At 47.4% G+C, this 14,675-nt stretch overlaps 19 non-coding genes across 19 annotated transcripts; all 19 read right to left on the minus strand.

The window, feature by feature from the left end:
* Positions 1-433: 433 nt before the first annotated feature.
* On the minus strand, positions 434-506 carry TRNAN-GUU (transfer RNA asparagine (anticodon GUU)). Its single transcript has one exon. It is a non-coding gene; the product is annotated as a tRNA-Asn (tRNA).
* Positions 507-580: 74 nt separating this feature from the next.
* TRNAN-GUU (transfer RNA asparagine (anticodon GUU)) lies at positions 581-653 on the minus strand. The gene has a single exon. It is a non-coding gene; the product is annotated as a tRNA-Asn (tRNA).
* A 220-nt stretch (positions 654-873) lies between these two features.
* TRNAN-GUU (transfer RNA asparagine (anticodon GUU)) lies at positions 874-946 on the minus strand. Its single transcript has one exon. It is a non-coding gene; the product is annotated as a tRNA-Asn (tRNA).
* Positions 947-1,167: 221 nt separating this feature from the next.
* On the minus strand, positions 1,168-1,240 carry TRNAN-GUU (transfer RNA asparagine (anticodon GUU)). The gene has a single exon. It is a non-coding gene; the product is annotated as a tRNA-Asn (tRNA).
* A 1,100-nt stretch (positions 1,241-2,340) lies between these two features.
* TRNAN-GUU (transfer RNA asparagine (anticodon GUU)) lies at positions 2,341-2,413 on the minus strand. The gene has a single exon. It is a non-coding gene; the product is annotated as a tRNA-Asn (tRNA).
* A 74-nt stretch (positions 2,414-2,487) lies between these two features.
* On the minus strand, positions 2,488-2,560 carry TRNAN-GUU (transfer RNA asparagine (anticodon GUU)). The gene has a single exon. It is a non-coding gene; the product is annotated as a tRNA-Asn (tRNA).
* Positions 2,561-3,219: 659 nt separating this feature from the next.
* TRNAN-GUU (transfer RNA asparagine (anticodon GUU)) lies at positions 3,220-3,292 on the minus strand. The gene has a single exon. It is a non-coding gene; the product is annotated as a tRNA-Asn (tRNA).
* Positions 3,293-3,366: 74 nt separating this feature from the next.
* Positions 3,367-3,439, minus strand: TRNAN-GUU (transfer RNA asparagine (anticodon GUU)). The gene has a single exon. It is a non-coding gene; the product is annotated as a tRNA-Asn (tRNA).
* Positions 3,440-3,952: 513 nt separating this feature from the next.
* Positions 3,953-4,025, minus strand: TRNAN-GUU (transfer RNA asparagine (anticodon GUU)). The gene has a single exon. It is a non-coding gene; the product is annotated as a tRNA-Asn (tRNA).
* Positions 4,026-4,099: 74 nt separating this feature from the next.
* On the minus strand, positions 4,100-4,172 carry TRNAN-GUU (transfer RNA asparagine (anticodon GUU)). Its single transcript has one exon. It is a non-coding gene; the product is annotated as a tRNA-Asn (tRNA).
* Positions 4,173-5,857: 1,685 nt separating this feature from the next.
* Positions 5,858-5,930, minus strand: TRNAN-GUU (transfer RNA asparagine (anticodon GUU)). Its single transcript has one exon. It is a non-coding gene; the product is annotated as a tRNA-Asn (tRNA).
* A 74-nt stretch (positions 5,931-6,004) lies between these two features.
* On the minus strand, positions 6,005-6,077 carry TRNAN-GUU (transfer RNA asparagine (anticodon GUU)). Its single transcript has one exon. It is a non-coding gene; the product is annotated as a tRNA-Asn (tRNA).
* A 1,394-nt stretch (positions 6,078-7,471) lies between these two features.
* TRNAS-GCU (transfer RNA serine (anticodon GCU)) lies at positions 7,472-7,544 on the minus strand. The gene has a single exon. It is a non-coding gene; the product is annotated as a tRNA-Ser (tRNA).
* Positions 7,545-10,111: 2,567 nt separating this feature from the next.
* TRNAS-GCU (transfer RNA serine (anticodon GCU)) lies at positions 10,112-10,184 on the minus strand. Its single transcript has one exon. It is a non-coding gene; the product is annotated as a tRNA-Ser (tRNA).
* Positions 10,185-10,551: 367 nt separating this feature from the next.
* On the minus strand, positions 10,552-10,624 carry TRNAN-GUU (transfer RNA asparagine (anticodon GUU)). The gene has a single exon. It is a non-coding gene; the product is annotated as a tRNA-Asn (tRNA).
* A 1,248-nt stretch (positions 10,625-11,872) lies between these two features.
* TRNAS-GCU (transfer RNA serine (anticodon GCU)) lies at positions 11,873-11,945 on the minus strand. The gene has a single exon. It is a non-coding gene; the product is annotated as a tRNA-Ser (tRNA).
* A 367-nt stretch (positions 11,946-12,312) lies between these two features.
* On the minus strand, positions 12,313-12,385 carry TRNAN-GUU (transfer RNA asparagine (anticodon GUU)). Its single transcript has one exon. It is a non-coding gene; the product is annotated as a tRNA-Asn (tRNA).
* Positions 12,386-13,780: 1,395 nt separating this feature from the next.
* Positions 13,781-13,853, minus strand: TRNAS-GCU (transfer RNA serine (anticodon GCU)). The gene has a single exon. It is a non-coding gene; the product is annotated as a tRNA-Ser (tRNA).
* Positions 13,854-14,220: 367 nt separating this feature from the next.
* On the minus strand, positions 14,221-14,293 carry TRNAN-GUU (transfer RNA asparagine (anticodon GUU)). The gene has a single exon. It is a non-coding gene; the product is annotated as a tRNA-Asn (tRNA).
* Positions 14,294-14,675: the final 382 nt, after the last annotated feature.

Consider the following 14,675-nt stretch of genomic DNA (forward strand, 5'->3'; position numbering starts at 1 on the left):
GGATGGGCTCGAACCACCAACCTTTCGGTTAACAGCCGACGGCGTTAACCATTGCGCAACGGAAGCCCAAAGATTAAATGTTCGTCAGGTATTGTGGAAAAACTTTGGATTTTTACGTTACCTGTGAGATTTCACAACTCCGCTCCCGGGTGGGCTCGAACCACCAACCTATTAGTTAACAGCCGAACGCGCTAACCATTGAGCCACGGAAAACCAAAAATTAAATGGTCGTCAGGTATTGTGGAAAAACTTTGGCTTTTTACGTTACATTTGAGACTTCACAACACTGCTCCCGGGTGGGCTCGAACCACCAACCTTAAGCTTAACATCCGAACACGCTAACCATGGAGCCAAGGAAGCCCAAAAATTAAATGTTCGTCAGTTATTTTTAAAAAACTCCGAATTTTACGTTACATCTAAGACCTCACAACACCGCTCCCGGGTGGGCTCGAACCACCAACCTTTCGGTTAACAGCCGAACGCGCTAACCATTGCGCCACGGAAGCCCAAAAATTAAATGGTCGTCGGGTATTGTGGAAACACTTTGGCTTTTTACGTTACATGTGAGAGCTCACAACACCGCTCCCGGGTGGGCTCGAACCACCAACCTTTCGGTTAACAGCCGAACGCGCTAACCATTGCGCCACGGAAGCCCAAAAATTAAATGGTCGTCGGGTATTGTGGAAACACTTTGGCTTTTTACGTTACATGTGAGAGCTCACAACACCGCTCCCGGGTGGGCTCGAACCACCAACCTTTCGGTTAACAGCCGAACGCGCTAACCATTGCGCCACAGAAGCCCAAAGATTAAATGTTCGTCAGGTATTTTTAAAAAACTCTGAATTTTACGTTACAACTTAGACCTCACAACACCGCTCCCGGGTGGGCTCGAACCACCAACCTTTCGGTTAACAGCCGAACGCGCTAACCATTGCGCCACGGAAGCCCAAAAATTAAATGGTCGTCGGGTATTGTGGAAACACTTTGGCTTTTTACGTTACATGTGAGAGCTCACAACACCGCTCCCGGGTGGGCTCGAACCACCAACCTTTCAGTTAACAGCCGAACGCGCTAACCATTGCGCCACGGAAGCCCAAAAATTAAATGGTCGTCGGGTATTGTGGAAACACTTTGGCTTTTTACGTTACATGTGAGAGCTCACAACACCGCTCCCGGGTGGGCTCGAACCACCAACCTTTCGGTTAACAGCCGAACGCGCTAACCATTGCGCCACGGAAGCTCAAAAATTAAATGGTCGTCAGGTATTGTGGAAAAACTTTGACTTTTTACGTCACATCTGAGACCTCACAACACCGCTCCCGGATGGTCTCGAACCACCAACCTTTCAGTTAACAGCCGAACGCGCTAACCATTGCGCCACGGAAGCCCAAAGATTAAATGTTCGTCAGGTATTTTTAAAAAACTCTGAAGTTTACGTTACATCTAAGACCTCACAACACCGCTCCCGGATGGGCTCGAACCACCAACCTTTCGGTTAACAGCCGACGGCGTTAACCATTGCGCAACGGAAGCCCAAAGATTAAATGTTCGTCAGGTATTGTGGAAAAACTTTGGATTTTTACGTTACCTGTGAGATTTCACAACTCCGCTCCCGGGTGGGCTCGAACCACCAACCTATTAGTTAACAGCCGAACGCGCTAACCATTGAGCCACGGAAAACCAAAAATTAAATGGTCGTCAGGTATTGTGGAAAAACTTTGACTTTTTACGTCACATCTGAGACCTCACAACACCGCTCCCGGATGGTCTCGAACCACCAACCTTTCAGTTAACAGCCGAACGCGCTAACCATTGCGCCACGGAAGCCCAAAGATTAAATGTTCGTCAGGTATTTTTAAAAAACTCTGAAGTTTACGTTACATCTAAGACCTCACAACACCGCTCCCGGATGGGCTCGAACCACCAACCTTTCGGTTAACAGCCGACGGCGTTAACCATTGCGCAACGGAAGCCCAAAGATTAAATGTTCGTCAGGTATTGTGGAAAAACTTTGGATTTTTACGTTACCTGTGAGATTTCACAACTCCGCTCCCGGGTGGGCTCGAACCACCAACCTATTAGTTAACAGCCGAACGCGCTAACCATTGAGCCACGGAAAACCAAAAATTAAATGGTCGTCAGGTATCGTGGAAAAACTTTGGCTTTTTACGTTACATTTGAGACTTCACAACACTGCTCCCGGGTGGGCTCGAACCACCAACCTTAAGCTTAACATCCGAACACGCTAACCATGGAGCCAAGGAAGCCCAAAAATTAAATGTTCGTCAGTTATTTTTAAAAAACTCTGAATTTTACGTTACATCTAAGACCTCACAACACCGCTCCCGGGTGGGCTCGAACCACCAACCTTTCGGTTAACAGCCGAACGCGCTAACCATTGCGCCACGGAAGCCCAAAAATTAAATGGTCGTCGGGTATTGTGGAAACACTTTGGCTTTTTACGTTACATGTGAGAGCTCACAACACCGCTCCCGGGTGGGCTCGAACCACCAACCTTTCGGTTAACAGCCGAACGCGCTAACCATTGCGCCACGGAAGCCCAAAAATTAAATGGTCGTCGGGTATTGTGGAAACACTTTGGCTTTTTACGTTACATGTGAGAGCTCACAACACCGCTCCCGGGTGGGCTCGAACCACCAACCTTTCGGTTAACAGCCGAACGCGCTAACCATTGCGCCACAGAAGCCCAAAGATTAAATGTTCGTCAGGTATTTTTAAAAAACTCTGAATTTTACGTTACATCTAAGTACTCACAACACCGCTCCCGGATGGGCTCGAACCACCAACCTTTCGGTTAACAGCCGAACGCGCTAACCATTGCGCCACGGAAGCCCAAAAATTAAATGTTCGTCAGTTATTTTTAAAAAACTCTGAATTTTACGTTACATCTAAGACCTCACAACACCGCTCCCGGATGGGCTCGAACCACCAACCTTTCGGTTAACAGCCGACGGCGTTAACCATTGCGCAACGGAAGCCCAAAGATTAAATGTTCGTCAGGTATTGTGGAAAAGTTTGACTTTTTACGTCACATCTGAGACCTCACAACACCGCTCACGGATGGGCTCGAACCACCAACCTTTCGGTTAACAGCCGAACGCGCTAACCATTGCGCCACGGAAGCCCAAAAATTAAATGGTCGTCGGGTATTGTGGAAACACTTTGGCTTTTTACGTTACATGTGAGAGCTCACAACACCGCTCCCGGGTGGGCTCGAACCACCAACCTTTCGGTTAACAGCCGAACGCGCTAACCATTGCGCCACGGAAGCCCAAAAATTAAATGGTCGTCGGGTATTGTGGAAACACTTTGGCTTTTTACGTTACATGTGAGAGCTCACAACACCGCTCCCGGGTGGGCTCGAACCACCAACCTTTCGGTTAACAGCCGAACGCGCTAACCATTGCGCCACGGAAGCCCAAAAATTAAATGGTCGTCGGGTATTGTGGAAACACTTTGGCTTTTTACGTTACATGTGAGAGCTCACAACACCGCTCCCGGGTGGGCTCGAACCACCATCCTTTCGGTTAACAGCTGAACGCTCTAACCATTGCGCCACGGAAGCCCAAAAATTAAATGTTCGTCAGTTATTTTTAAAAAACTCTGAATTTTACGTTACATCTAAGACCTCACAACACCGCTCCCGGATGGGCTCGAACCACCAACCTTTCGGTTAACAGCCGACGGCGTTAACCATTGCGCAACGGAAGCCCAAAGATTAAATGTTCGTCAGGTATTGTGGAAAAGTTTGACTTTTTACGTCACATCTGAGACCTCACAACACCGCTCACGGATGGGCTCGAACCACCAACCTTTCGGTTAACAGCCGAACGCGCTAACCATTGCGCCACGGAAGCCCAAAAATTAAATGGTCGTCGGGTATTGTGGAAACACTTTGGCTTTTTACGTTACATGTGAGAGCTCACAACACCGCTCCCGGGTGGGCTCGAACCACCAACCTTTCGGTTAACAGCCGAACGCGCTAACCATTGCGCCACGGAAGCCCAAAAATTAAATGGTCGTCGGGTATTGTGGAAACACTTTGGCTTTTTACGTTACATGTGAGAGCTCACAACACCGCTCCCGGGTGGGCTCGAACCACCAACCTTTCGGTTAACAGCCGAACGCGCTAACCATTGCGCCACGGAAGCCCAAAAATTAAATGGTCGTCGGGTATTGTGGAAACACTTTGGCTTTTTACGTTACATGTGAGAGCTCACAACACCGCTCCCGGGTGGGCTCGAACCACCATCCTTTCGGTTAACAGCTGAACGCTCTAACCATTGCGCCACGGAAGCCCAAAAATTAAATGTTCGTCAGTTATTTTTAAAAAACTCTGAATTTTACGTTACATCTAAGACCTCTCAACACCGCTCCCGGATGGGCTCGAACCACCAACCTTTCGGTTAACAGCCGACGGCGTTAACCATTGCGCAACGGAAGCCCAAAGATTAAATGTTCGTCAGGTATTGTGGAAAAATTTGACTTTTTACGTCACATCTGAGACCTCACAACACCGCTCACGGATGGGCTCGAACCACCAACCATTCGGTTAACAGCCGAACGCGCTAACCATTGCGCCATGGAAGCCCAAAAATTAAATGGTCGTCGGGTATTGTGGAAACACTTTGGCTTTTTACGTTACATGTGAGAGCTCACAACATCGCTCCCGGGTGGGCTCGAACCACCAACCTTTCGGTTAACAGCCGAACGCGCTAACCATTGCGCCACAGAAGCCCAAAGATTAAATGTTCGTCAGGTATTTTTAAAAAACTCTGAATTTTACGTTACATCTAAGACCTCACAACACCGCTCCCGGATGGGCTCGAACCACCAACCTTTCGGTTAACAGCCGAACGCGCTAACCATTGCGCCACGGAAGCCCAAAAATTAAATGTTCGTCAGTTATTTTTAAAAAACTCTGAATTTTACGTTACATCTACGACCTCACAACATCGCTCCCGGATGGGCTCGAACCACCAACCTTTCGGTTAACAGCCGACGGCGTTAACCATTGTGCAACGGAAGCCCAAAGATTAAATGTTCGTCTGGTATTGTGGAAAAGCTTTGACTTTTTACGTCACATCCGAGACTTCACAACACCGCTCCCGGATGGGCTCGAACCACAAACCTTTTGAATAACAGCTGAACGCTCTAACCATTGCGCCACGGAAGCCCAAAAATTGAATGTTTGTCAGTTATTTTTAAAAAACTCTGAATTTTACGTTACATCTAAGACCTCACAACACCGCTCCCGGATGGGCTCGAACCACCAACCTTTCGGTTAACAGCCGACGGCGTTAACCATTGCGCAACGGAAGCCCAAAAGATTAAATGTTCGTCAGGTATTGTGGAAAAACTTTGGCTTTTTACGTTACATGTGAGAGCTCACAACACCGCTCCCGGGTGGGCTCGAACCACCATCCTTTCGGTTAACAGCTGAACGCTCTAACCATTGCGCCACGGAAGCCCAAAAATTAAATGTTCGTCAGTTATTTTTAAAAAACTCTGAATTTTACGTTACATCTAAGACCTCACAACACCGCTCCCGGATGGGCTCGAACCACCAACCTTTCGGTTAACAGCCGACGGCGTTAACCATTGCGCAACGGAAGCCCAAAGATTAAATGTTCGTCAGGTATTGTGGAAAAATTTGACTTTTTACGTCACATCTGAGACCTCACAACACCGCTCACGGATGGGCTCGAACCACCAACCTTTCGGTTAACAGCCGAACGCGCTAACCATTGCGCCACGGAAGCCCAAAAATTAAATGGTCGTCGGGTATTGTGGAAACACTTTGGCTTTTTACGTTACATGTGAGAGCTCACAACACCGCTCCCGGGTGGGCTCGAACCACCAACCTTTCGGTTAACAGCCGAACGCGCTAACCATTGCGCCACGGAAGCCCAAAAATTAAATGGTCGTCGGGTATTGTGGAAACACTTTGGCTTTTTACGTTACATGTGAGAGCTCACAACACCGCTCCCGGGTGGGCTCGAACCACCAACCTTTCGGTTAACAGCCGAACGCGCTAACCATTGCGCCACGGAAGCCCAAAAATTAAATGGTCGTCGGGTATTGTGGAAACACTTTGGCTTTTTACGTTACATGTGAGAGCTCACAACACCGCTCCCGGGTGGGCTCGAACCACCAACCTTTCGGTTAACAGCCGAACGCGCTAACCATTGCGCCACAGAAGCCCAAAGATTAAATGTTCGTCAGGTATTTTTAAAAAACTCTGAATTTTACGTTACATCTAAGACCTCACAACACCGCTCCCGGATGGGCTCGAACCACCAACCTTTCGGTTAACAGCCGACGGCGTTAACCATTGCGCAACGGAAGCCCAAAAGATTAAATGTTCGTCAGGTATTGTGGAAAAACTTTGGCTTTTTACGTTACATGTGAGAGCTCACAACACCGCTCCCGGGTGGGCTCGAACCACCATCCTTTCGGTTAACAGCTGAACGCTCTAACCATTGCGCCACGGAAGCCCAAAAATTAAATGTTCGTCAGTTATTTTTAAAAAACTCTGAATTTTACGTTACATCTAAGACCTCACAACACCGCTCCCGGATGGGCTCGAACCACCAACCTTTCGGTTAACAGCCGACGGCGTTAACCATTGCGCAACGGAAGCCCAAAGATTAAATGTTCGTCAGGTATTGTGGAAAAATTTGACTTTTTACGTCACATCTGAGACCTCACAACACCGCTCACGGATGGGCTCGAACCACCAACCATTCGGTTAACAGCCGAACGCGCTAACCATTGCGCCACGGAAGCCCAAAAATTAAATGGTCGTCGGGTATTGTGGAAACACTTTGGCTTTTTACGTTACATGTGAGAGCTCACAACACCGCTCCCGGGTGGGCTCAAACCACCAACCTTTCGGTTAACAGCCGAACGCGCTAACCATTGCGCCACAGAAGCCCAAAGATTAAATGTTCGTCAGGTATTTTTAAAAAACTCTGAATTTTACGTTACATCTAAGACCTCACAACACCGCTCCCGGATGGGCTCGAACCACCAACCTTTCGGTTAACAGCCGAACGCGCTAACCATTGCGCCACAGAAGCCCAAAGATTAAATGTTCGTCAGGTATTGTGGAAAAACTTTGTATTTTTACGTTACCTGTGAGATTTCACAACTCCGCTCCCGGGTGGGCTCGAACCACCAACCTATTAGTTAACAGCCGAACGCGCTAACCATTGAGCCACGGAAGCCCAAAAATTAAATGGTCGTCAGGTATTGTGGAAAAACTTTGGCTTTTTACGTTACATTTGAGACTTCACAACACTGCTCCCGGGTGGGCTCGAACCACCAACCTTAAGCTTAACATCCGAACACGCTAACCATGGAGCCAAGGAAGCTCAGAAATGAAATGGTCGTCAGGTATTGTGGAAAAACTTTGACTTTTTACGTCACATCTGAGACTTCACAACACCGCTCCCGGATGGGCTCGAACCACCAACCTTTCGGTTAGCAGCCGAACGCGCTAACCATTGCGCCACGGAAGCCCAAAAATTAAATGTTCGTCAGTTATTTTTAAAAAACTCTGAATTTTACGTTACATCTAAGACCTCACAACACCGCTCCCGGATGGGCTCGAACCACCAACCTTTCGGTTAACAGCCGACGGCGTTAACCATTGCGCAACGGAAGCCCAAAGATTAAATGTTCGTCAGGTATTGTGGAAAAACTTTGGATTTTTACGTTACATGTGAGATTTCACAACACCGCTCCCGGGTGGGCTCGAACCACCAACCTTTCGGTTAACAGCCGAACGCGCTAACCATTGCACCAGGGAAGCTCAAAAATTAAATGGTCGTCAGGTATTGTGGAAAAACTTTGGCATTTGACATTACGTTTGAGATCTCACAACACCGCTCCCGGGTGGGCTCGAACCACCAACCTTTCGGTTAACAGCCGAACGCGCTAACTATTGCGCCACGGAAGCCCAAAAATTAAACGGTCGTCAGGTATTGTGGAAAAACTTTGGCTTTTTACGTTACATTTGAGACTTCACAACACGGCAGCCGGGTGGGCTCGAACCACCAACCTTTTGGTTAACATCCGAACGCGCTAACCTTCGAGCCAAGGAAGCTCAGAAATGAAATGGTCGTCAGGTATTGTGGAAAAACTCTGACTTTTTACGTCACATCAGAGACTTCAAAACACCGCTCCCGGATGGACTCGAACCACAAACCTTTTGAATAAGAGCTGAACGCGCTAACCATTGCGCCACGGAAGCCCAAAAATTAAATGTTCGTCAGATATTTTTAAAAAACTCTGAATTTTACGTTACATCTAAGACCTCACAACACCGCTCCCGGATGGGCTCGAACCACCAACCTTTCGGTTAACAGCCGACGGCGTTAACCATTGCGCAACGGAAGCCCAAAGATTAAATGTTCGTCAGGTATTGTGGAAAAACTTTGGATTTTTACGTTACCTGTGAGATTTCACAACTCCGCTCCCGGGTGGGCTCGAACCACCAACCTATTAGTTAACAGCCGAACGCGCTAACCATTGAGCCACGGAAGCCCAAAAATTAAATGGTCGTCAGGTATTGTGGAAAAACTTTGGCTTTTTACGTTACATTTGAGACTTCATAACACTGCTCCCGGGTGGGCTCGAACCACCAACCTTAAGCTTAACATCCGAACACGCTAACCATGGAGCCAAGGAAGCTCAGAAATGAAATGGTCGTCAGGTATTGTGGAAAAACTTTGATTTTACGTCACATCTGAGACCTCACAACACCGCTCACGGATGGGCTCGAACCACCAACCTTTCGGTTAACAGCCGAACGCGCTAACCATTGCGCCACGGAAGCCCAAAAATTAAATGTTCGTCAGTTATTTTTAAAAAACTCTGAATTTTACGTTACATCTAAGACCTCACAACACCGCTCCCAGATTGGCTCGAACCACCAACCTTTCGGTTAACAGCCGACGGCGTTAACCATTGCGCAACGGAAGCCCAAAGATTAAATGTTCGTCAGGTATTGTGGAAAAACTTTGGATTTTTACGTTACATGTGAAAATTCACAACACCGCTCCCGGGTGGGCTCGAACCACCAACCTTTCGTTTAACAGCCGAACGCGCTAACCATTGCGCCACGGAAGCTCAAAAATTAAATGGTCGTCAGGTATTGTGGAAAAACTTTGGCATTTGACATTACGTTTGAGATCTCACAACACCGCTCCCGGGTGGGCTCGAACCACCAACCTTACGGTTAACAGCCGAACGCGCTAACCATTGCGCCACGGAAGCTCAAAAATTAAACGGTCGTCAGGTATTGTGGAAAAACTTTGGCTTTTTACGTTACATTTGAGACTTCACAACACGGCAGCCGGGTGGGCTCGAACCACCAACCTTTTGGTTAACATCCGAACGCGCTAACCTTCGAGCCAAGGAAGCTCAGAAATGAAATGGTCGTCAGGTATTGTGGAAAAACTCTGACTTTTTACGTCACATCAGAGACTTCAAAACACCGCTCCCGGATGGGCTCGAACCACAAACCTTTTGAATAACAGCTGAACGCGCTAACCATTGCGCCACGGAAGCCCAAAAATTAAATGTTCGTCAGATATTTTTAAAAAACTCTGAATTTTACGTTACATCTAAGACCTCACAACACCGCTCCCGGATGGGCTCGAACCACCAACCTTTCGGTTAACAGCCGACGGCGTTAACCATTGCGCAACGGAAGCCCAAAGATTAAATGTTCGTCAGGTATTGTGGAAAAACTTTGTATTTTTACGTTACCTGTGAGATTTCACAACTCCGCTCCCGGGTGGGCTCGAACCACCAACCTATTAGTTAACAGCCGAACGCGCTAACCATTGAGCCACGGAAGCCCAAAAATTAAATGGTCGTCAGGTATTGTGGAAAAACTTTGGCTTTTTACGTTACATTTGAGACTTCACAACACTGCTCCCGGGTGGGCTCGAACCACCAACCTTAAGCTTAACATCCGAACACGCTAACCATGGAGCCAAGGAAGCTCAGAAATGAAATGGTCGTCAGGTATTGTGGAAAAACTTTGACTTTTTACGTCACATCTGAGACTTCACAACACCGCTCCCGGATGGGCTCGAACCACCAACCTTTCGGTTAGCAGCCGAACGCGCTAACCATTGCGCCACGGAAGCCCAAAAATTAAATGTTCGTCAGTTATTTTTAAAAAACTCTGAATTTTACGTTACATCTAAGACCTCACAACACCGCTCCCGGATGGGCTCGAACCACCAACCTTTCGGTTAACAGCCGACGGCGTTAACCATTGCGCAACGGAAGCCCAAAGATTAAATGTTCGTCAGGTATTGTGGAAAAACTTTGGATTTTTACGTTACATGTGAGATTTCACAACACCGCTCCCGGGTGGGCTCGAACCACCAACCTTTCGGTTAACAGCCGAACGCGCTAACCATTGCGCCAGGGAAGCTCAAAAATTAAATGGTCGTCAGGTATTGTGGAAAAACTTTGGCATTTGACATTACGTTTGAGATCTCACAACACCGCTCCCGGGTGGGCTCGAACCACCAACCTTTCGGTTAACAGCCGAACGCGCTAACCATTGCGCCACGGAAGCCCAAAAATTAAATGTTCGTCAGTTATTTTTAAAAAACTCTGAATTTTACGTTACATCTAAGACCTCACAACACCGCTCCCAGATGGGCTCGAACCACCAACCTTTCGGTTAACAGCCGACGGCGTTAACCATTGCGCAACGGAAGCCCAAAGATTAAATGTTCGTCAGGTATTGTGGAAAAACTTTGGATTTTTACGTTACATGTGAAAATTCACAACACCGCTCCCGGGTGGGCTCGAACCACCAACCTTTCGTTTAACAGCCGAACGCGCTAACCATTGCGCCACGGAAGCTCAAAAATTAAATGGTCGTCAGGTATTGTGGAAAAACTTTGGCATTTGACATTACGTTTGAGATCTCACAACACCGCTCCCGGGTGGGCTCGAACCACCAACCTTACGGTTAACAGCCGAACGCGCTAACCATTGCGCCACGGAAGCTCAAAAATTAAACGGTCGTCAGGTATTGTGGAAAAACTTTGGCTTTTTACGTTACATTTGAGACTTCACAACACGGCAGCCGGGTGGGCTCGAACCACCAACCTTTTGGTTAACATCCGAACGCGCTAACCTTCGAGCCAAGGAAGCTCAGAAATGAAATGGTCGTCAGGTATTGTGGAAAAACTCTGACTTTTTACGTCACATCAGAGACTTCAAAACACCGCTCCCGGATGGGCTCGAACCACAAACCTTTTGAATAACAGCTGAACGCGCTAACCATTGCGCCACGGAAGCCCAAAAATTAAATGTTCGTCAGATATTTTTAAAAAACTCTGAATTTTACGTTACATCTAAGACCTCACAACACCGCTCCCGGATGGGCTCGAACCACCAACCTTTCGGTTAACAGCCGACGGCGTTAACCATTGCGCAACGGAAGCCCAAAGATTAAATGTTCGTCAGGTATTGTGGAAAAACTTTGTATTTTTACGTTACATGTGAGATTTCACAACTCCGCTCCCGGGATGGCTCGAACCACCAACCTATTAGTTAACAGCCGAACGCGCTAACCATTGAGCCGCGGAAGCCCAAAAATTAAATGGTCGTCAGGTATTGTGGAAAAACTTTGGCTTTTTACGTTACATTTGAGACTTCACAACACTGCTCCCGGGTGGGCTCGAACCACCAACCTTAAGCTTAACATCCGAACACGCTAACCATGGAGCCAAGGAAGCTCAGAAATGAAATGGTCGTCAGGTATTGTGGAAAAACTTTGACTTTTTACGTCACATCTGAGACTTCACAACACCGCTCCCGGATGGGCTCGAACCACCAACCTTTCGGTTAGCAGCCGAACGCGCTAACCATTGCGCCACGGAAGCCCAAAAATTAAATGTTCGTCAGTTATTTTTAAAAAACTCTGAATTTTACGTTACATCTAAGACCTCACAACACCGCTCCCGGATGGGCTCGAACCACCAACCTTTCGGTTAACAGCCGACGGCGTTAACCATTGCGCAACGGAAGCCCAAAGATTAAATGTTCGTCAGGTATTGTGGAAAAACTTTGGATTTTTACGTTACATGTGAGATTTCACAACACCGCTCCTGGGTGGGCTCGAACCACCAACCTTTCGGTTAACAGCCGAACGCGCTAACCATTGCGCCAGGGAAGCTCAAAAATTAAATGGTCGTCAGGTATTGTGGAAAAACTTTGGCATTTGACATTACGTTTGAGATCTCACAACACCGCTCCCGGGTGGGCTCGAACCACCAACCTTTCGGTTAACAGCCGAACGCGCTAACCATTGCGCCACGGAAGCTCAAAAATTAAACGGTCGTCAGGTATTGTGGAAAAACTTTGGCTTTTTACGTTACATTTGAGACTTCACAACACGGCAGCCGGGTGGGCTCGAACCACCAACCTTTTGGTTAACATACGAACGCGCTAACCTTCGAGCCAAGGAAGCTCAGAAATGAAATGGTCGTCAGGTATTGTGGAAAAACTCTGACTTTTTACGTCACATCAGAGACTTCAAAACACCGCTCCCGGATGGGCTCGAACCACAAACCTTTTGAATAACAGCTGAACGCGCTAACCATTGCGCCACGGAAGCCCAAAAATTAAATGTTCGTCAGATATTTTTAAAAAACTCTGAATTTTACGTTACATCTAAGACCTCACAACACCGCTCCCGGATGGGCTCGAACCACCAACCTTTCGGTTAACAGCCGACGGCGTTAACCATTGCGCAACGGAAGCCCAAAGATTAAATGTTCGTCAGGTATTGTGGAAAAACTTTGTATTTTTACGTTACCTGTGAGATTTCACAACTCCGCTCCCGGGTGGGCTCGAACCACCAACCTATTAGTTAACAGCCGAACGCGCTAACCATTGAGCCACGGAAGCCCAAAAATTAAATGGTCGTCAGGTATTGTGGAAAAACTTTGGCTTTTTACGTTACATTTGAGACTTCAAAACACTGCTCCCGGGTGGGCTCGAACCACCAACCTTAAGCTTAACATCCGAACACGCTAACCATGGAGCCAAGGAAGCTCAGAAATGAAATGGTCGTCAGGTATTGTGGAAAAACTTTGACTTTTTACGTCACATCTGAGACTTCACAACACCGCTCCCGAATGGGCTCGAACCACCAACCTTTCGGTTAACAGCCGAACGCGCTAACCATTGCGCCACGGAAGCCCAAAAATTAAATGTTCGTCAGTTATTTTTAAAAAACTCTGAATTTTACGTTACATCTAAGACCTCACAACACCGCTCCCGGATGGGCTCGAACCACCAATCTTTCGGTTAACAGCCGACGGCGTTAACCATTGCGCAACGGAAGCCCAAAGATTAAATGTTCGTCAGGTATTGTGGAAAAACTTTGGATTTTTACGTTACATGTGAGATTTCACAACTCCGCTCCCGGGATGGCTCGAACCACCAACCTATTAGTTAACAGCCGAACGCGCTAACCATTGAGCCGCGGAAGCCCAAAAATTAAATGGTCGTCAGGTATTGTGGAAAAACTTTGGCTTTTTACGTTACATTTGAGACTTCACAACACTGCTCCCGGGTGGGCTCGAACCACCAACCTTAAGCTTAACATCCGAACACGCTAACCATGGAGCCAAGGAAGCTCAGAAATGAAATGGTCGTCAGGTATTGTGGAAAAACTTTGACTTTTTACGTCACATCTGAGACTTCACAACACCGCTCCCGGATGGGCTCGAACCACCAACCTTTCGGTTAGCAGCCGAACGCGCTAACCATTGCGCCACGGAAGCCCAAAAATTAAATGTTCGTCAGTTATTTTTAAAAAACTCTGAATTTTACGTTACATCTAAGACCTCACAACACCGCTCCCGGATGGGCTCGAACCACCAACCTTTCGGTTAACAGCCGACGGCGTTAACCATTGCGCAACGGAAGCCCAAAGATTAAATGTTCGTCAGGTATTGTGGAAAAACTTTGGATTTTTACGTTACATGTGAGATTTCACAACACCGCTCCCGGGTGGGCTCGAACCACCAACCTTTCGGTTAACAGCCGAACGCGCTAACCATTGCGCCAGGGAAGCTCAAAAATTAAATGGTCGTCAGGTATTGTGGAAAAACTTTGGCATTTGACATTACGTTTGAGATCTCACAACACCGCTCCCGGGTGGGCTCGAACCACCAACCTTTCGGTTAACAGCCGAACGCGCTAACCATTGCGCCACGGAAGCTCAAAAATTAAACGGTCGTCAGGTGTTGTGGAAAAACTTTGGCTTTTTACGTTACATTTGAGACTTCACAACACGGCAGCCGGGTGGGCTCGAACCACCAACCTTTTGGTTAACATACGAACGCGCTAACCTTCGAGCCAAGGAAGCTCAGAAATGAAATGGTCGTCAGGTATTGTGGAAAAACTCTGACTTTTTACGTCACATCAGAGACTTCAAAACACCGCTCCCGGATGGGCTCGAACCACAAACCTTTTGAATAACAGCTGAACGCGCTAACCATTGCGCCACGGAAGCCCAAAAATTAAATGTTCGTCAGATATTTTTAAAAAACTCTGAATTTTACGTTACATCTAAGACCTCACAACACCGCTCCCGGATGGGC

This window comes from Phalangium opilio, unplaced genomic scaffold (assembly GCF_054372755.1).
Source record: "Phalangium opilio isolate 3A_F unplaced genomic scaffold, DU_Popi_V2 ptg000352l_1, whole genome shotgun sequence".
Taxonomy (NCBI): domain Eukaryota; kingdom Metazoa; phylum Arthropoda; class Arachnida; order Opiliones; family Phalangiidae; genus Phalangium; species Phalangium opilio.